This window comes from Oryctolagus cuniculus, chromosome 14, assembly GCF_964237555.1.
Source record: "Oryctolagus cuniculus chromosome 14, mOryCun1.1, whole genome shotgun sequence".
Classification (NCBI taxonomy): Eukaryota; Metazoa; Chordata; class Mammalia; order Lagomorpha; family Leporidae; genus Oryctolagus; species Oryctolagus cuniculus.
Window position 1 is genome coordinate 33,175,092 of NC_091445.1, and position 26,062 is coordinate 33,201,153.

The 26,062-nt window shown below is 38.9% G+C and overlaps 1 protein-coding gene across 23 annotated transcripts in view; it reads right to left on the bottom strand.

Moving 5' to 3' along the window:
- Positions 1–26,062, bottom strand: part of TMEM232 (transmembrane protein 232) — a 343,834-nt gene that overhangs the window by 13,340 nt on the left and 304,432 nt on the right. The window contains exon 12 of one of the 23 annotated variants that reach the window (XR_011381960.1): positions 2,121–2,227. The exons of the other annotated variants lie outside the window; for them this stretch is intronic. The gene's annotated coding sequence lies outside the window, so the exon portion shown is untranslated. The remainder of the gene's footprint in view (positions 1–2,120; positions 2,228–26,062) is intronic. 23 annotated transcript variants of the gene reach the window in all.

A 26,062-nucleotide genomic window follows, 5' to 3' on the forward strand; every position in this document is an offset into this window, starting at 1 on the left:
GAATCAAAAGCTGCCCATCAAAGGGCTGCTCCTGGGTCCTCGGGCTCCGTCATTCCCAATGATCCCCTCCCATGGGGCTGTCTCAGACATTAGCTTCTACAGTTTCAGTCTCACTTTTCCTTGCCAGCCAGACTATTGATTTAGTGGTTTCCATGAATGGTTCCTCCAAGATAGTGTCAGATGCTGCTTCCACTTTGACTGGAGCTTGCAGAGACAGCTAAACAACTCAAAGTCAAGGTTTTTTCAATTTTAATTTCTGGTGAATTCATTGAGTTAAAATACCCTATGTTTCTGCTGAAACAACTCTTCCTGTATTCTCAGGTAAAAAAAAAAACTTTGCAGTCCTGGGCCAAGGAAGTTCTCCTCCCACTCTAGCACTATAGATTTATCTTCTATTACCTTTCTGAAAATATCTTCTAAAGCAATTTCCTGATTAGGATGTGGGATACATTAATCAATTCCATTGTAGATTCTAATCTGGGTGATGATCACAAAAGATGTTATACTGATGGTTCCACAAAGCTGGAGAAAACATGAGTCCCCTCAGGCAGGGGTAGGGCTTCAGGAACACCCTAGGAATATGTCTGGAGGGGTGAGTGAGTGTGATCAATGGTGTCGATGACTTACAGAGTAGATTCACCCATGTGTCCCAGGAAGGACAAGGTTGGGTGGAGACAAAGTGATAGTTTTCATTTTGAACATGTCTAGCCAGGAGCCCAGATTTCCATCTGGGTCTGCCATGCATGTGGCAGGAACCCAATTATTTGAGCCCGTTTCTTATTAGCATGCAGCTGGAACCAGAGGTGGATGTGGGAAAATGGCATTTTGTTTTTTAAGATTTGTTTTATCTGAAAGACAAAGTGAGTGTGTGTGTGTGTGTGTGTGTGTGTGTGAGAGAGAGAGAGAGAGAGAGAGAAAGAGAGAGAGAGAGATCTTCTAGTGATTCACTCACTAAATGCCCATGTCAGCTAGGGATGGGTGAGACTGAATCCAGGGGCCCGGAATTTCATTTAGGTCTCCCTCAGGGATGGCAGAAGCCTGAGTTCCTGAGCCATCTTCTGCTGCCCCCTAGGCTGCACCAATGAGAAGCTGGATTAGAAGCAGAGCAACCAAGATTCAGACCACACTCCAATAAGGAATGAGGCTGCCTCAAGGGATGACTTAAACCATTATTCCAAAATGGTCATGTCATTCCATGGGGCAGGGGTTGTGGCGTAGCAGGTAAAGCTGCCACCTGCAGTGCCAGCATCCCATATGGGTGTTGGTTCAAGTCCCAGCTGCTCCACTTCCTATCCAGCTCTCTGCTGTGTCCTGGGAAAGCAGCAGCAGATGGCCCAAGCACTTGGGTGCCTGCACACACGTGGGAGACCTGGGGGTAAGCTCTTGGCTCCTGGCTTGGACCAGCGCAGCTCTGGCCGTTGCAGCCACTGGAGAGTGAACCAGTGGATGGAAGACCTCTCTTTTTCTCTGCCTCTCCTTCTCTTTCTGTGTAACCCTGACTTTCAGAGAAATAAATCAATCTTTAAAAAATGGTCATTCCAGACTCTGGTATCTTAACAGCCAACATAACCTCTAGAACAAGTGTCTGCCACCAATGCATCAAATTCAACGATATTCTTATTCCAATTCTAACTGGTTGCTCTCAAAATCCACTTTGTAACTGCTGTTCTGGGAAATCTTCCCATCTCTGTTCTCTGTTGCAATTGCTGCTTTCTTTCTGTACCTGCTATGTTCTTTTACTTGATATATTCCCTCATTTAAGGGACAGCACATTTTTAAGACACTTCCTCAGGTGTAGTGAACAGAAGGTAGATCATTTGAAACCTAGTATATTTGCAAATGTTTTTATTCTACCTTTCACATTTGCTAGGTTGAATAACCAAAGGCATTTTAATCTGAGAATGGTTACTACTGACCCTTGATGTACTGAGGCAATGGCTCTATTGTCTTCCTGCTTCTGCTCTGAGTTTGAGGAGTCTGATGCCATTCTGATTCCCAGGAAGTGGTAGTGGCCCTCTTATCCTCCCAGGAGCTGTATTATTTGAAATGTTTATTGTAATATATTCATAGGACAGATGCTGAAACCCCAATTAATAAACAGGTGTTTGCATCTCACTTACATAAAGCTGATGCAGTTCAGTTGGTGTTCTCCTCTGTCTGATGACCAGGAACCCAGGCACTTTCCATCTTGCAATGCCAGCATCTCAATATGTGGCTTTCAAGATTGCTTTGATCAAGGAAGAAAGACATGGAGGCAATCCATTGGTTCATAATTCCTCTGGCAAAGAGGTGTCATATCACTTCTGCTCATGACACTTGCTCAACAATCAGGGTTTGCTATTGGTATCGATTTGAATATTGATATTCCGGTTAAGATTTGCTCAGTAGTGGGGCTGTTCTGTGCATTGCAGGGTATTTAACAACATCTCTAGTATCTGTCCACTAATCAACAGTAACACTCCCCATTGTGAAAACCAAATGAATAAGTAAGCATTGCAAGTTCTCCCTGGTTGGAGACTACTGCTCTAACCTAACAACAGGGATGCCTTCTGGGAAAAGTAGTAAACACATGAAATGTGTTATGATTGCTAATGTTCTGTGTCACAGAAAGTTTTAAGTTTCCTTTTTTTTCCCTCAGTTTTTCCATTTTCATAGAGTTTTCACGTCAGTCCCCAGTGATCCCTGCTCCTAGGAATCATGCCTTGTAAGATTTACTCTGTCTCAGAATGGGCTGGCCTGAGGACTTGCTTGTGGCCAATACACTAGACACAGGTGCTGAGATATTATTTTCATGATTAAGATGACTCTCCTTGGGGCCAGAATTGTGGTGTAGTGAGTAAAGGTGCCTCTGCATTACCAGCATCCCATATGGGCACCGGATCAAGGCTTGGCTGCTCCACTTCCAATCCAGCTCCCTGCTAATGGCCCAGTAAAAGCACCAGAAGATGACTCAAGTGCTTGGGCCCCTGCACACACACAAGAGACCCAGAAGAAGCTCTTGGCTTCTTTCTTCCCCCTAGCCTACCCCCGGCTGTTGCAGCCATCTGGGAGTGAACCAGCAGATGAAAGATCTCTTTGTCTCTCTCTCTCTCTCTCTCTCACTCAGTAATGTGCCTTTCAAATAAATAAAATAAACCTTAGAAAAAAGATGACTTTCCTTTTGGACTTGTATGTTAGATAAATCAAGTTTTCATATTAGAGAGGCCCATAAGCCAGGGAAAGAGTATTGTCTATGGCCAACAGCCAACACATTTCTGAGATTCTCAGTCTAACAATTCACAAGTATCTCAATTTTGCCAATCATTTGTGAGTGATCTTGGGAGCTGAAACTTTCCCAGTTTGCCTTCAGATGAGACCCCCTCCCCCAGGTCATGACTAACAACATTTTTTTTAATTAGATAAGTAGAGTTACAGATAGTGAGAGAGAGAAAGGTCTTCTTTCCATTGGTTCACTCCCCAAATGGCCACTATGGCCGGTGCTGCACTGATCTGAAGCCAGGAGTCATGTGCTTCTTCCTAGTCTCCCATGAGGGTGCAGAGGCCCAAGCACTTGGGCCATCCTCCACTTCCCTCCTGGGCCACAGCAGAGAGCTGGACTGGAAGAGGAGCAACTGGGACTAGAACCTGGCGCACATATGGGATGCCGGCATCGCAGGTGGAGGATTAACCAAGTGAGCCACGGCGCCAGCCCCAACAACTTAATTGCAAACACATAAGGTACCTCAATCAGAAAAATGAGTTATATGTGGATTCCTGATCCATTGAAACTATGAGATGTTTGAGGTATGTGACTCTTACCGCATGATTTAACTAACACAATGTAATTATTAACAGTCCTTTTAAAATCATTTTTGAACACTATTTGGGTCCCGGTAAATATGTAAAATTGTCTTAATTTTTGAAATTAAAAAAGGTCATTGATAAGTAACTGCATTTTGTATTCTTCATTCTTTTGTCTGGAATTCCTTTAATTCTAATGTAGACTTCTAGAACTGTGCATTTCATTTTATTATCTTCTTGTTTCCATTTTCCTCCTTATTTTCTTTATTCTACTTTCTGGAGGATTTCTTCAAATTTATCTTCCAAACCTTCTGTTGAATTTTTTACTTCCACTGTTATGTTTTCAATTTCTAAAAACTTTTTGGAGCTATTATTAGGCTATCCCTTTTTATAGCCTTCCTTTTTTATGGATGAAAAAATTTCCACTTATTTCTCTTAAGATGGTAATTATATTCTCTTTGGACATTTCTTCTGGTCTGCATTGTTTCTGTGTTTCTCTGTGTGTCTTTTTATATTTCATTTATTTGAGTCCTTGTCTATAATGCAGAAATTTTATTCAAATATGTGGTGAATCTTTTCTCTCCACTATGTTGTAACAGCTTTACTGAGGTATAATGAACACACAATAAACACAATAAATTGCTATATTTAAACTGTGTAATTTGATAGTTTGACATATATGTATATTACTATGGAAGTATCATCATATTCAAGAAAATAAACCTGCTGAAATTTTTCTTATGCATCTTTTTTTCCAATTATTTATGTTTAAGTACAAAAGAAGGGGCTGGCGCTGTGGTGTAGCAGGTAAAGCCACCATCTACAGTGCCAGCATCCCAGATGGGCACCGGTTCTAGTCCCAGCTGCTCCTCTTCTGATCCAGCTCTCTGCTATGGCCTGGGAAAGCAGTAGAAGATGGCCCAAGTCCTGGGCCCTTGCATCCGCATGGGAGTTCTGGAAGAAGCTCCTGGCTTCGGATTTCACAGCTCCAGCCATTGTGGCCATCTAGGGGGTGAACCAGAGGATAGAACTCTCTTTCTCTGCCTCTGCCTCTCTTTAACTCTGCCTTTCAAACAAATAGATTTAAAAAAAAAAAGAACAAAACAGTACAGTCAAGTGGACCCTTAAGCTGAATTTCTGGAGCTTGTTGAATAATGGTCCTTGGCATGACGTGATTGGGTACTGATTGTATTAGTTACATATTGCTGAATAGTGAATTTCACAGTTAACAGTTGATGAGTGCAGCAAACACTCATCATCTCACAGTTTTTCTGAGCCATGAAATTGGCCATGATTTTTGGCTCAGGGTTTCTCACAAGGCTGAAATCAAGGCAGTGTTGGGAGTTTCTGTCAACTCAATTCTTGAGGGAATCTACTGACAAGATTTTCACAAAACTATTGGGGAGCATCATGTGCTTGTTGGCCATTGATTAGAGACATCAGTTGTTGACACTTGAGCTTCTCTATAGTGCATCTCAAAAATATGTTACTTGGTTGCCCCCAGAGTGAATGAAAGAGTAAATTAGTGCAGGTCTTCAAGACAGAAGCCCAAGTCTATTTGGAATCCAACCCTAGAAGTGGTGTCATAATTTGTTATCAGTTCTACTTGTCAGAAGTCACAAGCCCATGCCACACTCAAAGAAAGAAGTGCAAGGGCATGTATACCTGGAGGCAGAGACTATTGGTGACTTAGAGCTGCTGACCACAGAGTGAAGACATTTTCTGGAGGGAACTCCCAAATATCTACAGGCCTTTTCTGATGGACAAAGCCTTGAGAAAAAGAAGGAGGTAACAGAAAAAGTGCTAAAGAGAGAAAGTAGGGCCTCTAAATCAACTGTTCCATAGAAGACTTTACCTTTATTCAATACGACATCCTTGTAGTGTTTGAAGCCTTTTAAGCAATAAAATAATATGATCAGAATTCTGTTTCAAAATGATTGCTCTGACAGTTGTACAGATTGAACAAGAAATACTCAGAGACGTGGGACCATTTCTGGACCTATTGAAACAGAACAGTTGCAGTGATTATGAAAGATTGGAAGAGTCATCCTACCAGAGGAGCAATTGATTGCCATGGAAACTATACAGATTTGGAGGTGGGTAAAATGGGGGAAATAAGAGACCATGTTTTTATCTTCTCTATTCTTCCTCTGAGTGTTCTCACTTTTGCAAGTTAGAAGGAAAATAAGAATATAACACTTCAGGCTTCATGTTAAAATAGTAATAATGTCTAATTATGAATCCCATCCATGTTTTAGTTCAAGGGTTCTTAACTATGAAGTCTTGACACGCTGACCTGTTGTCAGAATTGTGAGGTACATTATCATTATTCATTACTAATAGTCAGTAAGATCAAAATCTGAAAATTATTCATTATTCTAAAATAAGCTATACTGGGCTTGCAGTATCCCTGTAATAGTGACATCATTCTCTTTCATTATAATATAGTTCTTGAATGAGATTTGATAAATGGCACATTAACTAGCATACTGTAAAATGTGGCATAACCCAGAATTTGTATTTTCTATGTAGCCATCTTGAGTAACGTAGGAGTCATTAGAACTAGCGTTCAAAATGGAACTGAGGCCCCACTAGTGTTCTTTAAAGGGAAATGGAGATGCTCACATGAAAGCAGGTAGTACGCCCTCTAGCTGTTTGCAGCTAAGATAACACAAGCAACACAAGTCGCTTGTTAGCCTTCCTGCTTGGGCTCTTTCCTTCATGCAATTAAATTATGCAGTCCATAAAAATAATTTTAAAGGAAGTAGAAGTTGATGAGTTAACACTATATTGCATACCACGGAGGGTACTATGACAGATGAATGTCTGTTAAGAGGAAGAGGGCACTTTTAAGAGTCATGATAATAGTACTATTCAGAGATCTGAGACCTAGACAGAATGCGCAGAATAAAATCTCCTTGCATTTCTGCACAGCAGCAGTAGATAAGAAAGACTGCTGTGGCATAGCGGGTAAAGCTGCCACCTGCAATGCCGGCATCCCATGTGGTCACCGGTTCGAGTCCCGGCTGCTCCATTTCCGATGCGGCTCTCTGCTATGGCCCGGGAAAGCAGTGGAAGATGGCCCAAGTCCTTGGGCCCCTGCACCTGCGTGGGAGATCTGGAGAAGGCCCCTGGTTCCTGGCTTCAGATCACCATAGTTCTGGCCATTTTGGCCAATTGGGGAATGAACCAGCAGATGGAAGAACTCTCTGCCTCTCTCCTTCTCTCTCTGTGTAACTCTGACTTTCAAAATAAATAAACAGATCTAAGAAAGAAAGAAAGAAAGAAAGACAGAAAGACAGACTGCTAGAAACTGGAATCAGGTTATGCTTTGTCATCCAACTGTAGATCTAAGCAGGGGCTCCTACTAGTAAACAAATATCAAGAAGGACACTGGAAAACTAGTAAATCCCACCAGTTGGCCAATGCCAGTGCTACATAATGCTGTCTTCAATACATGGCAACTGGAGGAAAACCTACATTGTTCCACATATCCAGAAGAAAAGATGTATTTTTAAAAATTGAATTTATCCCTGCTTAGTATATACTAAGTTGATCTTCAGTATATGAAGGTAATTGAAAATGAAACGTGATGAAGGGCAGGATGGGAGAGGGAGTGGGTGAGGGGAGGGCCATGGGAGGGAGGGAGGTCGGGGGGGAAGCCACAACAATACAAAAGATGCATTTTATATTCTACTTAAAACTATTGGTTGAACTCTGTAATTAATACACAATTACTCTTAGGTGTTTAATTAATGCTATAACTAGTACTCAAATAGTATTTTACACTTTGTGTTTCTGTGTGGGAGCAAAATGTGGAAATCTTTACTTAACATACGCTAAATTGATCTATGGTATATAAAGATATTGAAAATTAATCGTGATGTGAAGGGGAAGGGGAGAGGGAGTGGGAGAGGGGAGCGTTGTGGGTGGGAGGGAAGTTACGGGGGGGAGGAAGCCATTGTAATCCATAAGCTGTACTTTGGAAATTTATGCTCATTAAATAAAAAAAGAGCTTATTATTAAGGTTCAAAAACACCACAAAAAATTGGATTTATTTGAGGGGGAAAGAAAGAGACAGATGGAGAGAGAAAAAGAAACAGAACAAGGAATAAAAAGAGAAAGAGAGAGATCAGGTCCCATTCACTGGTTTATTTTCCAATGCCAGCAATGGCTGGGGCTGGGTTAGGCTGAAGCCAGGAGCCTGCAACTCAGTGCAGGTCTCCCATGTGCATAGCTGAAACCAAACTACTTGAGCCATCACCTACTGCCTCCCAGGGTCTATATTAACAGGAAACTGTAGTTAGGAGCCAGAGCTGCATATTGAATTCAGATACTCTTATATGGGATGCAGGCATCTTAACTGCATGGTTACTACAAGGTAAATACCTACCCCAAGAAAATACATTTGTATCAGTCACTGGAGGACCAAGAAAGAAGGCATAGAACACTAGTACTTGATATCATATCCTCTATAAGAGGCAAGATATAATATCTTTAAAATAGAAGATGAATCTCATAAAAATAGAAAATCAGGAGGAAGAGATGTGAAATGAGGAAGGAAGGTGTGAAAACAAAAAGTGGTAGTGTAAAAGTCAATACATAATGAGAATGACAGAAAATAGAAAAAAAAAAGATTTGACAAAATTAAATCAGTGGTATAGTCTTTCTATCCATGAAGATTGCTAAAGTTCAGAGGAAAAATGTGAAAATAAGAGAGAAGGAATAACTAAAATTGAATGAACAGATATTATTCAACCCAAGAATTATCAATTTTAAAAAAACTCAGAAAAAATTGGCATTCAAAGATGTGACCACAGAAAACAAATACAGCAAGGCCAGCACCACGGCTCAATAGGCTAATCCTCCACCTGCAGTGCCAGCACACCAGGTTCTAGTCCAGGTCGGGGTGCCGGTCCTGTCCTGGTTGCTCCTCTTCCAGTCCAGCTCTCTGCTGTGGCCCGGGAGTACAGTGGAGGATGGCCCAGGTCCCTGGGCCCTGCACCTGCATGGGAGACCAGGAGAAGCACCTGGCTCCTGGCTTCAGATCAGCATGGTGTGCCAGCCACAGCGGCCATTGCGGGGTAAACCAATGGTAAAGGAAGACCTTTCTCTCTGTCTCTCTCTCACTGTCTACTCTGTCTGTCAAAAGAAAACATATATAGCTGAAAAATGATCTGAGTATATGTACTGGATGTTTAAGAAAAAGATCAATTCCAAGGACAACAATAGAATTCTACAAGTATTTAACCCAAAAGGGAAATAAACTTTTTTACTTATGCAAACATAAGTAAAATCAGCCTTACAATATGGAAGGACAAAATAATTGACTTCTGCTTTCAAGAATTTTCAGTTTCAAGTGTTTAGCACAAATTCCTCCTTTCTACTCTCTAAAAAATACTCAAACTGATAGACTGAACATGAATGTGACTCAAAGTTTAGTAGTACTTTTAACCAAAAAGGGGAACAAGAAAGAGTAATGGTATTTAGATAAAGTTATTAAACTCTAAACATGTTGAGGGCAATGTTCTGTTCTGTGGTTGCAAAAACTAATTTTCATATAATTTTATAAAGAATAGCAGTGAACATTGAATTAAATTGAAATGTCTAGATAATTGTTTTAAGTTTTGTTGCAACACTAAATAAAATACAATGTTGCTTAAAGAGAAAATATCAAATGCATATAATAACTTAATAATATTAGTGTGGTCTTAGCATATTTATTATAGATATAAAATGTAAGCAAATGGAATGAAAAGAGATAAAACTCTGTTATATTTCTTCTCTCACATGAGCAAAGAATTGAAGTACATGAGATTTCCTGAATAGGGCTTAATAGAGACGTCCAGTGCTTGCCACCTCCTCGACAGAGAACCGCGGAAGAAAATGTTCCTGAGGAGAAACACTAAAACTCAGTAGGAAAGGACACAGAGGCCTGAATGGCAGCACAGGTCGAGTAACAAAGCAAAAAAGCAGCTGTGACCCTGGCCCAGCGGCTGAGGACTCCCCACTGCAGGGAAAGGGTAAACAGGAGAGCCTTCCCAGAGCCCATCCGCACAGATGTGTGAGTGGCATCCTAACTACAGCGGGCAGCCACAGTCACCACACACTGGGACTCAGTAAGAGGAGCTGTCTGCAGAATGCACAGTAGCTTTGTTTCAGAGAAGGAACTCATAATGTCTGTTCCCCAAATCCCAGAGGACAGGCCCTAATGGGATGGCGCCATATTGAGAAAGGTGTGGCTTTCAGGATCCATACTTCCTAGAGGGGGAAAAGCTCCGCATTTCTCCATCTCTAGCCACATGATACCACTCTAACAAAATGGACTGGAGCTTCATGAACCCAAATACAGCTCATAGCATAATGGTGACTCCAGAAACTTAGCTCATGCAGAGTTCTGTATTACAAGTGCCAGGAGGCAGAACAGCAGGGGCATAGGCCCCAAAGAGCCTAGAAGTAGAGGGGCTTGCCTCTCAGAGCTGCACCCCAACCCCTGCCAACTACCAATCCTACTCCCATAGCCACCCAGGGCATGCTTGCAGCTGCTGGGAACTACACACACTGAGGCTCCTGGCCTGGGCCCCCATAACCTATCCCAGTTTGCCCACCAGTAGTATTTGGGATTCTGGCCCACTCCTAGTACCAGCACCATTCTTGAGGCTCAAGCCTCTCCCTTAGGTCGCAGCTGGGGACTGTGTGTCACCTGGCATGGTATCTGAGCAAGGTCACTTGGTTCCAGGAGCTCCATGGGTCCCAGCTGCCACTACTGACTGTAGCAAAGAAGGTACAGAAAGACAGTTACACCGTATTCAGAGTGAGCTGAAGTCAAAGCAGGCTACCAAACGGACATTCGAAGATACATCTTCAGGAAAAGGCTTTTTTAACACAAAAGCCACACTTCAAAAGTTACAGAGACAACTGACTTAATAGGTATTCAAATAACTGATGTACCAGATGCACAAATATAAACATAGGAACTCAAGAAATATGAAAAAGAGCAGCAATCTGAAACCCTCCCAAAAGACACAACAACGTTTTACTAAAAGAGGCAATACAATACCCCAACAGAACAGTAATGATTTAGTGACAGACTGCTGAAAATGAGATTGGTAAAGTGTCCGACAGTTTATCCAAAAGAAGGATTCTAAGACTACTCAAAGGGATACAAGAGAATACAGATATTTGATCAAAATCTGGAAAACAATGCAAGAAATGAATACAAACTCAGCTAAGAGATAGAGATCTTGGAAAGAACCAAACAGATTTTGGAAATGAAGAACTCAATAAATCACATAAAAATACAATTGAAAGCCTCAACAACAGATTAGAATAAGCAGAAGTGAGAATATCTGAACTGAAAGAACTCTGAATTCTCAAAGAACTTTGGAATATCATTACAATCAATCAATCAATCAATCAAATGATTTCAGAATATCTGAAGAAGAGTGGGGTAAAAGCAAGAAAATGTATTCAATGAAATAGTACCTGAACGCTTCCACAATCTGCAGAAACACATGGACATTCAGGTATCGGAGGCACACAGGACCCCAAATAGACATTGACAGAAAAGGTGCTCACTGCAGCACATTATAGTCAACTCTGAAACTTTAACACAAGTTCTGAAATCTACAGGAAAAAAATGTCAACTCACTTTTAAGGGAACCTCCATTAGTTTAACAGCAGATTCTTAACAGAAATCTTACCAACCATGAGAGAATGAAATGATATATTCCAAACTCTGAAAAATGAACCTTGAACCAACAATACTATATTCAGCAAAGCTATCTTTCCTAAATGAAAGAGAAATGAAGAATTCCTTAGACAAGAAAAAAATGAAGGAATTTATCACTGGCAGAAAGGCTGTTCAAAAAATGTCTAAGGGAGTCCTAAGTGCAGAAACAAGAAAGTATAACTATTATGATGAAAACATGTGAAATTATAAAACCCATTAGAAAAAGAATGAAAAATATCCAAAAGAAACTTTTAAACATGGCAAAACTAAAGCATTATTCATTAGTAATATTAATAATAATAATAATTTATTAGTAAGTGGACTAAATTTTCCAATCGAAAGATAAGAACTGAACAACGTTTTAACAAAAGATCCAGGGCTGGCACTGTGGCATGGTGGGTAAAGTCACCACCTGCCACACCAGCATCCCATATGGGTGTTGGTACCTGTCTTAATGGCTCCATTGCAGTATCAAGCTCCTGTAAATAACTTGGAAAAGGAGCAGAAGATGGTCCAAGTGCCGAATTGGCAGACCCAGATAAGGCTCCTGGCTTCAGCTTGGCCCAGCCCTGGCAGATGCAGCCATCTGGGGAGTGAACCAGAGGATGAAAGATGTTTTTGTCTGTCTCTCCTTCTCTCTCTGTAACTCTGACTTTCAAATAAACAATTTAAGAAAAAAAAGTCCCAATGTTATGTTGCTTGCAAGAAATTCACTTCAGGCTGGCACCATGGCTCAATAGGCTAATCCTCCGCCTTGCGGCGCCGGTACACCGGCACACCGGGTTCTAGTCCCGGTCGGGGCGCTGGATTCTGTCTCGGTTGCCCCTCTTCCAGTCCAGCTCTCTGCTGTGGCCTGTGAGTGCAGTGGAGGATGGCCCAAGTGCTTGGGCCCTGCACCCTCATGGAGACCAGTAGAAGCACCTGGCTCCTGGCTTTGGATCAGTGCAGTGCACAGCCACAGCGTGCTGGCCACAGTGGCCATTAGAGGGTAAACCAACGGAAAAGGAAGTCCTTTCTCTCTCTCTCTCTTTCACTGTCCACTCTGCCTGTCAAAAAAAAAAAAAAAAGAAAAAGAAAAAGAAAAAGAAAAGAAATTCACTTCACCAGTAAAGACAATTCATCAGTAAAGACATAGAAAAAGATACCATACATGAATAGAAACTAAAGGCAAACAGAGTAGGAATTCTTATAGTGGTTAAAATAGACTTTCAAACAGAAAAAGAGGCAAAGAATGTCATTATATAATGATGAAGGGTCAAGAAAATAGGCCTAGGATAATTATTGTAAATATATATGCAGATAATGCTGGAACATCATGATTTTATAAAGTAACTATTACTAGATATGCAAGGAGAGATAGAATAATAATGAGAGACTTCAACACCTCACTTTTTTTCTTTATTATTTATATAAAGGGAACAAATGTCATGTATTTCATGTATATAGTTTTTTTTTTTTTTTTTTTTTTTTTTTTTTTTAACTTTTATTTAATGAATATGCGTTTCCAAAGTACGAATAATGGATTACTATGGCTTCCCCCCCATACCGTCCCACCCACATCCCTCCCCTTTCCCACTCCCTCTCCCCTTCCATTCACATCAAGATTCATTTTCGATTATCTTAATATACAGAAGATCAGCTTAGTATACATTAAGTAAGGATTTCAACAGTTTGCTCCCACACAGAAACATAAAGTGAAAAATAATAGATGATTTTTTTTAATGATGATGAAATCAGATCAGACCTATTGTCATGTTTAATCCCAGTGAGAGTCAAGTTGGGAGTTGATAGTTTCTTTTCTTTTCTTTTCTTTTTTTTTTTTTTTTTTTTTTTTTTTTTTTTTTTTTTTTGATAGGCAGAGTGGACAGTGAGAGAGAGAGACAGGTCTTCCCTTGCCGTTGGTTCACCCTCCAATGGCCGCCGCTGCAGCCGGCGCAGCGCGCTGATCCGATGGCAGGAGCCAGGAGCCAGGTGCTTTTTCCTGGTCTCCCATGGGGTGCAGGGCCCAAGCACCTGGGCCATCCTCCACTGCACTCCCTGGCCATAGCAGAGAGCTGGCCTGGAAGAGGGGCAACCGGGACAGAATCCGGCGCCCCGACCGGGACTAGAACCCGGTGTGCCGGCGCCGCAAGGTGGAGGATTAGCCTATTGAGCCACGGCGCCGGCTCTTCTTTTCTTTTCTTTTCTTTTTTTTTTTTTTTTTTTTTTACAGAGGATCAGTTTAGTATGCATTAAGTAAAGATTTCAACATGTATATAGTTTTAAGAACATGGTATTTCCCATTCTACCATTCCTTCCTCCCTCACTACCACCTCCCTTCCTCCTTCTTTTCTCATTTTTATTTTAATTTTTGCAATGGCATGCTTTCAAGTTACTTTATAGTCACAAGCATAATAACTTTTATCAATGCACAGATCACCCATGCAAAAAAATAACAATAAAAAATCAGAGTTAAACTATAGAACAGACCAAATGGACCTAAAAGACATTTACTGAACATTTCATTCAACAACTACAGAGTATACATTATTTTCATCAGCACACAAAGAAGCCCTCAACAAATTTTTAAAAATCAAAATCATTCCATGTATTTTTTCTGACCATAATAAGATAATGTAGATATTAATAAAAATTTTAGGAATTTCATATAAATAGATGGCAATTGAACAACATGTTTCTGAACAAATAATGGGTCACTAGGGAAATTGAAAAAATTATTTGAACAAATGAAAATAGGAATACAATATATCAAAATTTATGAGTCAGAGCAAAAGGATTATTAACAATGAAGCTTATGTCAGTCAGTACCTACATCAGAAAAATAGAAATATTTCAAATAAAAATTTAACAAGGAATCTGCATGAACTGGAAAAAATAAAAAAATTCAAAATTAATAGTAGGAAAGGAATACAAAAGATTAGAACAGAAATAAATGAAATGGAGACCAAGAAAACAAAAGAGGAATGAAAAGTTGGCTTTTGGAAAACATAAACAAATCAAGAAACCTGTAGCTAGACTATCCAAGTGGAAAAAGGAGAAAAAGATGAAAAAGGGGATATTACAACTGCTACCAGAGAAATAAAAAAGGATCATTAGGGACAATTATGAATAAAAAACTGCCAAACCTGGATGACCTGGATGAAATTGTAGGTACATATAAACCACCAATATTGGACTAGGAAGACACAGAAAATTGAATATATCATTAAGAAGTAGAGAAACTGAATCAGTAACAAAAAATTTTTCCAACAGAAAAATACCCAGAGCTGGATGACTCCACTGCTGAATTCTATCAAAAATTTAAGGAAGAGCTAACTCTAATTTTTCTAAAAATACTCCAAGAAGTTAAAAATGAGGGAACATTAGCAAACTCTTTCAGTGAGGTCAGCATTCTCTTGATATCACACTCAGACAAGAATACAACAAAAACCAACCTTTCAAACTGATTATAAATGTAAATTTTCCCACAAAAAATTCACAAACTAAAGACAATAGGACACCAACAAGATTATCTACCATGATTAACTTGGATTTATTGCAGGGATGCAAGGTTGGCTCAAATAGGCAAATCAGTGAATGCAATGCATCATATCAGTAGAGTAATGGATACTCATATAATCATCTAAATGGATGCAGAAAAACATTTGACAAAATTCAAAATCTATGATTAAAATCCTAAACAAATTAGGTATAGAAAGTTCACATCTCAACATAATAAACATATGACAAAACAGTCAGCACATAATGAATGTGAAAAAGCTTTTCAAAGTGCATCCTCTAAGATCTGGAGGTAGACAAGTGTACCTATTCTCATCATTGTTATTCAGCATTGTATTGAAAGTCTTAGCCAGGGTAGTTAGACAACGTAAACAGATAAAAACTATACAAATAAGAATGAAAGAAGTAAAATTATCCTTGTTTGTAGATGACATTTATATATATATATAATATATCCCTAAGGAATCTGCCAAAAGACTATTCAATTTGATAAATTAATTCAGTAAAGTTTCAGGATACAAAATCAATAGAAAAATAAATAGCATTTTTATACTCCAATAATGATCTTATTCAAAAAGAAATTAGCCGGCGCCGAGGCTCAATAGGCTAATCCTCCACCTTGCGGCGCCGGCACACCGGGTTCTAGTCCCGGTCGGGGCGCCGGATTCTGTCCCGGTTGCCCCTCTTCCAGGCCAGCTCTCTGCTGTGGCCAGGGAGTGCAGTGGAGGATGGCCCAGGTGCTTGGGCCCTGCACCCCACGGGAGACCAGGAAAAGCACCTGGATCCTGGCGGCCATTGGAGGGTGAACCAACGGCAAAAGGGAGACCTTTCTCTCTCTGTCTCTCTCTCTCACTGTCCACTCTGCCTGTCAAAAAAAAAAAAAAAAGAAATTATAAAAGTAGTCCAATTAACAGTAACTACTATAAAAATATTCAGGAATAAATCTAATAAGGATGTGACAGACCTCTGGAATGAAAATTTTAACACATTGATGAAAGAATTTGAAGAATACACAAGCAAATTGAAAACATCCTATGTTCATGGATTGGAGGGAGTCATGTTTTTAAAATATCCATACTATCCAAAACAATTTACAGAGTCAATACAATAGCAATTCTTCAGAGAACTAGAGAAAATAATCCTGAAATTCATGTGGAAGCCTGAAAAAAGTCCATAAACAACCAAAGCAATATTGAGCAAAAAGAGCCTGGAGGCATTACAATTCCTGATTTCAAGACCTACTACAGGGGCCAGTGCTGTGGTGCAGCAGGTTAAGGCCCTAACCTGAAGCATCAGCATCCCATATGGGCACCGGTTCTAGTCCTGGCTGCTTCATTTCCAATCCAGCTCTCTGCCAAGGCATGGGAAAGCAGTAGAAGATGGCCCAAGTGCTTGGGCCCCTGCACCTGGATGGGAGACCTGGAAGAAGCTGCTAGCTCCTGGCTTCAGATTGGCACAGCTCTGGCTGTTGCGGCCATCTGGGGAGTGAACCAGCAGATGGAAGACCTCTCTCTCTCTCTCTGCCTCTCCTCTCTCTGTGTAAATCTGACTTTCAAATAAATAAATAAATAAATCTTAAATAAAAGACCTGCTACAGTTATAATTACTAAAACATCATGGTACTGCCATTAAAAACAGATAGGCGCTGGCGCCGTGGCTCACTAGGCTAATCCTCCACCTTGCCGCGCCGACACACCGGGTTCTTGTCCTGGTCAGGGCGCTGGATTCTGTCCCGGTTGCCCCTCTTCCAGTCCAGCTCTCTGCTGTGGCCAGGGAGTGCAGTGGAGGATGGCCCAGGTCCTTGGGCCCTGCACCCACATGGGAGACCAGGAGAAGCACCTGGCTCCTGGCGTCACATCAGCACGATGTGCCGGCCGCAGTGTGCCAGCCACGGCGGCCATTAGAGGGTGAATCAATGGCAAAAGGAAGACCTTTCTCTCTCTCTCTCTCTCACTGTCCACTCTGCCTGTCAAAAAAAAAAAAAAAGATAGGCAATGCTACTGCCATTGAAACAGACATACAGAGACCTCAGAAATGAATCCACACATTTGCAGCCAACTGATCTTCAACAATGTCTCCAAAAACATACACAACAGAAAGGATAGTCTCTTCAATTAAATGGTGCTGGGATTATTGGATATTTGACCCCCTATCTTTCTCACATAAAAATGGATGAAAGACCTAACTGTAAAACCTGAAACTATGAAATTACAAGAGAAAAACTTAGGGAAAACAGTTCAAGACATTGATATAGGCAAAAAACCTTTTGAATAAGATTACAAAAGCACAGGTAATAAAAGAAAAACTAGACAAATGGGATTCTATGGAACAGCAAAGGAAGCAATCAACAGGGTAAAGAGTCAGCCTATACAATGTGAGAAAGTATTTGCAAATCATTCATCTGAAAAAGGGGTAATGTAAAGAATATATGAAGAATTCAAGTAACTTAAGACAACTGCACACACTCACACACACATACACATGAAACAAATCCTGTTAAGAAATGGGCATAGGATCTGAAAGGATATTTCACAGAAGATGAAAATAAATGGCCAGCAAATATATGAAAAAGTGTTCAATGTCATTAGCCATCAAGGAATGAATATAAAACCGCAATGAGATATTACCTCTCACTCTGATTAGAAATTTAATAAAAACAAAAGTTAATGAGGATGTGGAAAAAAGGGAACCCTTTCACAGTGTTGGTGAGAATGAAAACGAGTACAGTCATTACAGAGAACAGCCTGGAGGTTTCTCAAAAACAGTAAAAATGAGTGATGTTTGATGCAGCAGTTAAGTCAGCACTTGGGATGTCTGAATTCTGTATCAGAATTCATGGGGCTGGCAATGTGGCACAGCAGATTAAGTTTCTGTCTGCGGCACCAGCATCCCATATGGGCACTGGTTCAAGTGCCGGCTGCTTCAGTTCCAATAGAGCTTCCTTCTAATGGCCTGGGAAAGTAGTGGAAGATGGCCCAGGTGCTTGAGCTCCTGCACCCACATGGGAGACCTGGAAGAGCTTCTGGTTCCTGGCTTTGGATGCGCCCAACTCCAAATGTTGCAGCTATTTGGTGAGTGAACCAGCAGATGGAAGACCTTTCTCTCTGTATCTCCGTCTCTCTTTCTGTAACTCTGTCTCTCAAACAAATAAAAGAGTTCCTCGTTTGATTGAGTCTGTGCTACTCTGCTTCCAGTTTAGCTTCCTGCTAATGCACATGGTGGGAGGCAGCAGATGATGGCTCAGGTACTTGAGTCACTGATACCCATGTGGGAGACCCCTATTTATTTCTGGGTTCCTGGATTTGACCAGGACCAGCCATGGCTGTTGTAGGGATTTGAGAGAGTGAAACAACAGGTGGGATATCTCTTCCCTATCTCTCTCTCTCTCTCTGTCTCTTTCTCTTTCACACACACACATACATACATTCTTTCTCTCTCTCTCTCTCGTGCTCTGACTCTGTACTTCAAAAAATGAAAATAATTTAAAAAAAATCCATAAAAACAGGTCTACCATATGTCCAAGCTGTACCACCCTTTGATGTATAAAATGCATAAACATATGAAAGAGAGACCATACTCCCATATTCATTGCAACACCAGTCACAATCCTTAAGATATGGTATGAATATAGATATTTGGATAAAAACATGTGTTGTATATGTATATAATGGAATATTGTTCAATTGGGAATGAAATTTTGACATCTGAAGCAAATGGATTGAACAGGAACTCATTAAGTTAAACAAATAAGCCACTAATAGAAGGATAAATACCAAATATACTATCACATATATGGAAGTTAAAAAAAGTGAATCTGAATTTAGAATAGTCATTAACACATGGTGGAAAGTTTGGGGGATATTGAATTAAAAGGATACCTAAATACATTTACAGAGAAGTTATAGATATTTGAGATAGGACAATATATTACAGGGTGTATAAAGAACTGAAGAAGAGGAACCAGAAGCTTCTAAATATGGAGGAAATGTGGGAAAGTGGGGAGGCTGATTACTTGACATGACCAGTTTATACTAAAGTCCTGTGTTGTTATATTGCACTGTGCCCCATATAAAGGTGTACACTTATTACATGTTAATGAAAAACATCTTTTGAGCAGGAGTAGCCATTTGGTGCAGAGCTTAAGACAACTGTTACTCTGGGATGTCCTATCAGAGTGTCAGGTTCAAGTTCTGGCTCCGCTCTTGATTCAGTTTTCTGCTGGTGTACACTTTGGGAGGCAGCAGATGGTGGCTCAGGTAGTTGGGTACTTGCTACCCACATGAGAGACCCAGATTGAATTCCGGGCTCCCAGCTCCAGTATGGCTCAGTCCCAGCTGTTGCAGACATTTGGGGCGTGAATCACCAGATGGATGATCTCTGTCTGTTTCTGTTTCTATTGTTATCTCTGTCTCTCTGCCCTTCAAATAAATAAATATACATTTTAAAGAAATTTAAAAATAAAATAAAAATAACAATATTTTATCACTGACTTTTTTGACATATAAGGTTTTTTGAGAAATGTGAATACAATCTTTATAAGAATTAAAAATGGAATATATGCTTTCCAAAATTATTAGGGAAAGCAAAAATAAGGAAAACATTTTAAATAGAAAATATACACAGTAACAGTGTTGAATAGTATCAAACATGCATAGGAAATTAAAAGGACAGGACATATACTTTGATGTAACAAAAGCAAAATATCAAGAAATCAATAGAATGCAAAGAAAAAAAGTAAATGTAACTTATACGAGATGGCCAAAACAAAAATAATATTAAACTTATAAGAGAAAAGAAATGTGAATGGTTCATTAGAAAATTTCAAACATTAAAATATGAAGCTGCAATATTATTTTCAGACAAAGTACAATTTAAGGCAAAATCATTACTGACTTCAAAGAGGTGATTTTATATTGAGAAATGCTGCATTTGATAAATGATGCTTTATCTGTTGACTGTTTCCATACCCATTTAATATGAGTGGAAGGAAATATGCTAAATATAACAATTATCTCAAGGAGATGTGATCAAATGTGTTTCATGAACATGCTGATTTGTATTCATGTCCATATTCAGAAAGAAAAAAAAAAACACAGGTGAACAAAAGAAAGAAATCCATTTGCAAAATAAAAGAAAGCCAAGTGATTTTTTTACACCCTAATTGTGAGATGAAATGAAAGCTTCTCAGTCCTTAACCTCTCTGCATCATTTCCTATGTGGAAACACTCCCTTTTAAATTTATTCCTTGTTTTTTTGAAACATTTTCTTGTTGCAGTTCACTCTTCCTTGTCCTTATGTGGCTTAACTACCATGTTTCCCCTGGAGGAGTTGTTCCCTTCTTCATTTGTTGAATGTCTCTATTCAAATGTTTTAATAACTCTAAAGAGTAAGTGTATCAAAACCTGAAGTAGTTTTGTTTCATTACTTATTAGTTAGATGTATATCTATGAAGAAGTTTCTTGCTTTCAAAAGCTTAGCTTCTAATGGCTCCTTTTAAACATTTTCCCCCTTCTTCTCATTGCCTATTATAGAAAAGTACTATTAACCTCTGAATTACCAAAGCTCAACATCTCTGCCATTTATTTGTTTATTATTTTTCAACTCTTCTCCCTTGCTTGCTTGGCGTATCCATAGAGCTTCCTGAAGCTCTGTTTTCAGTTTTTCACATGGTCTTCCTCATCTGTACTGAATCTATTCAGTTTCATTTCTCTCATCTGTGCTTTTGAAATAATCTAAATTGTCTTATTTTCTCCACTTTTAATTTATAAGCTGTTGCCAGTTTATTCGTCCCAAAGTAGAATGCCTTGATTCATGCTTACTCTTCAGGCTTAGCAAAAATGCAAGAAAACTGGGAATTAAAATCTTGACCAACCAAATGACATGAGCAGCAACCAATCACAAAACAGCCACATGGGTGATAACCAATCAGCACAAATGCTAGATGTAAATAATCAGATAAATCAGTGCTTTCCAACATTCCTGGATGTACCCCACAGTCAGATGGCTTAGGGTCCCAATACTGCACCCTGCTGTATTTGTTCTGGACACATGACTGGGCCACATTTCCACTTGTCCTCAGGGGAAGGGGTGTGAACCTTCTGCACTGAGTGAATTAAGCATGCATGCCTCCCTCTTGGTTATTCCCACCCCTGGAAATGACTTGGAGGACCTAGTGGAGAGCAGAACTAGGAAATGAATGAAACTCAGTTTCTGAGCACATGACAGCCCATCTGGGAACACTGCTTCTGGTTGAGATGGAACAAAAATAATTTTTTATTGTGTAAAGCCCTTGCAAATGCAGGATTTGTCTGTTTCTGGAACTGGCACTGCCCTGTAGTGTGGTTCTCCCCTCTGTTTCCGTAATAGTCTGCCTCTTTCTTTGTGAGAGGAGCATTCAACATATTCTTTTATCTATAGAACTAGACATACATGCCTAAAGTTAAAGAGTCCCTGAAGATTTGTCTTTTAGATGTTGCTTTCATGAATGAATCTCATTGTTCTATTATATATTTGAAGAGCTCTAGAACTTCAATGGCCCCTTTCTTGTTGCCCAAAAGAGAAGTTCAACATCCTGGGGTTGTTTGCAAAGGTCATTGTTTTATGAGCACAGTCTTCACATCTTTACCTCATCTTTCATTACTTTCTCCATCAGTACTTGAACCTTTTAGTCATGGCTTCCAGAGAATTCCAATAATTCTCTGCCTCAATGAGATTTTATGCTATTCCTCTCATATAGAATGGCATTTATTTTTCATTTCCACACTCAAAAGTCTTTTTCCTCCTTAAGGCCTAACTTGAACACATTACTAACAACGAAACGTTTTCTAATTTCTCCTTGCAAAAAACTGTCTTTCTTTCCTTGTAACTCTTACGGCCTTTGCCTTCCTGTAGGATTTATTATCTGTGATGATTATGATCAGTATGTATGGACAGCACCCTTACATTTAACACTTTAAAAGTTCAGTAACCTGACATATTTTCCCGTGTGGCATCCTTTGCTAAATACAACAAGAAATATAATTATTTTTCTATAATTCAGCAATTTACTTAAGGGAAAATCTGTTCACAAACAGGTGTTACAATACTGAGAGAAGTCCTATCACTATTTTTTGTTGACTCTGGCTAAATAACTCAGCATGTTCTAGCAAAGAAAACCACCATAGGCCTTTTCCAGTTTAGATTGTTTTTTTTTTTTTTACATCTCATTTCTAAAAGAAAGCAGGCTACCTAATCTTAACTTTAGGAAATAACTTGGTAAAACCCTTACAATTAGTAGAAAAACAACTGTTCATCTAGCTACAAAAAAATAATCCATACTTAAGAAGCCCAATAAAATGTTACCTGAATTGATTTTGTGGCAATCATCTCAGAGTATAACTAAAGTAACAATTATATGTTAGGTGGGAAAATGTATCATCCATCATAAAACACTGAGACAGTTTTTGACTAGCTAGTTAATTTCTTCCAGCATCTTAGTTTCACTTCAGTACTCCTCTCAATTTTGAACAGAACAACACAGTACACTTTTCTTTGAAGAGCCCATTCAGATCGTTTAAATTTCCTTGGGATTGATTTTTACAGCATCTAAAATACAAGTCTGTGTGAATACAGAAAAATCCTGGATTGATTTAAGATGAACCAGGTCAGTGTATATCAATTTAGGCCACGGTGACCCATGAGGAGATGCAAATTAAGATTCTGAGACAGAAACCATAAATAGATTTCTCTGGGAAGATTCAGAAAATGTGTTTTTAAAAGGACAGCCATAAATGTTCTACTATTCCTACAGAAATGCTAAGAAGACATGAAAAAATGGTATTCAAGACAAAAGAATTTGCCAGTATATAGCGTATTGTTTTTATTCTCTATGTTTTATACTTATCACAAGAAGGAGACTACTAATGACTTTGTGCCAACTATGTTCATCATTCAGAATTTCTCCTAAATAATGATAAAGGTCAGGATTCAGTTCCAAACACAATGTGCACACTCTATGCCCAAATGTGGGTGTATACTCTTTTCAGTGGGTGAAATATTTAATGGAGAGCTTAGGAGTGAGCTAGATAAAATAAAAGAAATAAGTAAGCTAAATAAAATAAATAAATAGCTAATTCTTGAAGCAACTGCCCTAAAAATTAGAGCTGGCATGATTGGCGAGTCACATTGTTATCACATAGTAATCACTTCACTGATACCATGAAGGTCGTTGCTGTGCCTTGTCAACCACTCATTTTAGAACAAGAATGCAGAAAATGACTTTACAGCTTCTTTTTGACCTATTTCACCACAGCGTGAGTTGTTCCCTGTAGTGCTATGATGGAAAAGTGAATTCCCCATTCTGAAAACCTCAGGTACCTGCTTTAAGTCTCTACTTTATAATTTTAGAACTCAAACAATAAGGTGCATATCTGGAATAAACTCATTAACAGATGCATTTTCATTTGGGGTACAACCAGAAATTACTCTGTGCTGGAATTTGAGTTCTGACTCTCACTTACTGGCTAAGTGTAATGTAGCTTCTAAGAGCTTCAATTTCTTCTTTGGAGCCTCTCATCCCAGTCATGATACCTTGTTCCAACTCTCTAAACATTAGATTCCTTTTCTGAGTTATTCATTTTAGTTGGTCTGCTAAATTCTTTTACTACGTGACATTTGAACTATGGAGGCTCAGTTTTAATTCCAAAAGCAAGGGTTAAAAAGACCAATGTTATAAAATGTTCTAAAACATAACATCTCAGGCAGTGCCACATAGACAAGAAATAATACCAGGGCTAAAAATAGACACTACAAAACCATGTAGGGAATCAATTAAGTGTGAAAGCAACCCTAAATGTGTGTACCTGAAAATTGTGTGCTCGAGAATACATGAGGCAAAAAATAATGGAAGAAGAGAGAAATAGACAAATCCATACTATAGTTGTGTACTTCAACAATCCTTTCTCAGCAATCAATATGGCAAATGCACAGAAAATAAATTAAGATACTGAAAACTGAAACAAACTATTACCACCTTTATGTAATTAACATTTATAGAACAATCTGAAAAACAGCAGCAGGACATAAATTATTTTAAGTACACAAGAAATGTTCACCAAGTTAGTCAATATTTTATGCCATAAAGTAAATCATAACAAACTTAAAACATTAAAATTCAAACAAAGTTCATTCTAAACACACACATACACAAACTCAAACAGGAGAAAACTAGCAGAAAGACATTCAGGAAATTCTTCAAATATTTGGAATTAAACTGCACACTTAAAAGCAATCAATGATTGAAAGAGGATGCCATATTAAAAATTAAAGAAACATTTTAATTGAAAGAAAATTAAAACACAAACAAAATTTGGGGTGTGCGAGTAAATCAGAACTTGAAGAAAAATTTATAAATGGGAATGCATAATATAGTTTTTATATTAGAATGTTTTAAGCCTTAAATCAGTGATCTAAGCATCTATTTAGGAAACTTATACAGAAAAGCAAATTAAAACCTTGAAAATAAAGAGGAATGCAATGAATTTAGGTGCATTCATTAAGGAAATTAAAAGTGGCAAAATAGAATAAATGGAAACTAATGCTAGTTCTCTGTGAAGATCAATGAAAATGATAAATCTCTAGCCAAATTTACCAAGTCAGAAAAAAACAGAAGATACCAATTATCAATATCAAAATGAAGGAAGAAACATCCTTCTATAACCTGTGAAATAATAACAAAACACTAGCCTCAATTTAATGAACATTAATTCAGCAACATAGATACAATGGACAAATGTCTTAAAGGCACAAATTATCAAAGTTCATTCATGAAGAAATGGGTAACACCTGCTATATAATGAAATTCACACTTAAAATCCTTCCAAAAAAGAAACTGTTATGCTCAATGGATATGCTAATTAATTCTCCCAAACCTTTAATGAAAAAATAATGCCAATTCTACCAACTTGTCAAGAAAGGGCATTTCCCAATTCATACAATGCAGCCAGAGCCATCCTGAAACCATAAAAAGATGTTACAAGGAAAAAGAATGAGTGACTATTAGTTCTCATGAACATAGGCATAAACGTTTTTGCAGAATCAGAGCAAATCGAATCCAGCAAACAAACAAAAAGTACAATAAATTATGAATAAGTGAGATTTATCCCAGGAACACAAGGTTGCAGCATCACTGAAAAATTAATCATTTTAATTAGCCATATCACTAGATGAAAGAAGAGAAACCTCATGGATTTCTTTCAACAGACAGAGAAAAAAACACAAAGCTTAAATAATCATTCATGACATAAGGCTTTGAGAATTCGGATAGAAGGAAACATTCTCAACCTGATAAAACACATCTATGAAAACGTATGGCTTACATTCTACATCATGTGAAAGCTGAGAGCTTTGCTCCTAAGATCAGGAACAAAGCAATGATGTTTGCTCTCAGCACTTCTTTTTTTTTTTTTCCTTAAAAATTGTTATTTATTTATTTGACAGGAGGATAAAGAGGAGGAAGAGAGGGAGAGAGAGAGAGAGAAAGAGAGAGAGAGACATGTGAGCTCCTATCCACTAATTCCCTTCCTAAATTCTAAATACCAAGCAGTGATGCAACATCTTTGGGGTGGAGCAGAGAGGAAGCCTGCAGCCAAGAATCAATCCAGGTTTTCTTCACCTGTGGCAAAGATCCAATTACTTGAGCCATCACTTGTTGCCCTGCCACCTCCCATCCCCCTAATCTGGCATCCCACCATGCGGATTATCAGGAAGCTGGAGTCAGCAACCATAGCTGGGAGTCTAACTCAGGGTCTCAGGTATGCGATGTAGGCTTCCCAATTGCTATCTTAATCATTAAGCAGCATGCCTACACCCTCACTGCTTCTATTCAATAGTGAACTAGTAGTCCTACTAGTACAATAAATTTTAGCACAAAAAGGAAATTAAAAGACATATAGATTTAAAAAGAAAATGGAATCATCATCTACAGTAATTCTGCAGACAGAATTATCTGGTAATGGGGCTGGTGCTGTGGTGCAGTGGGTTAAGCTGCCACCTGCAGGGCTGGCATTCCATATG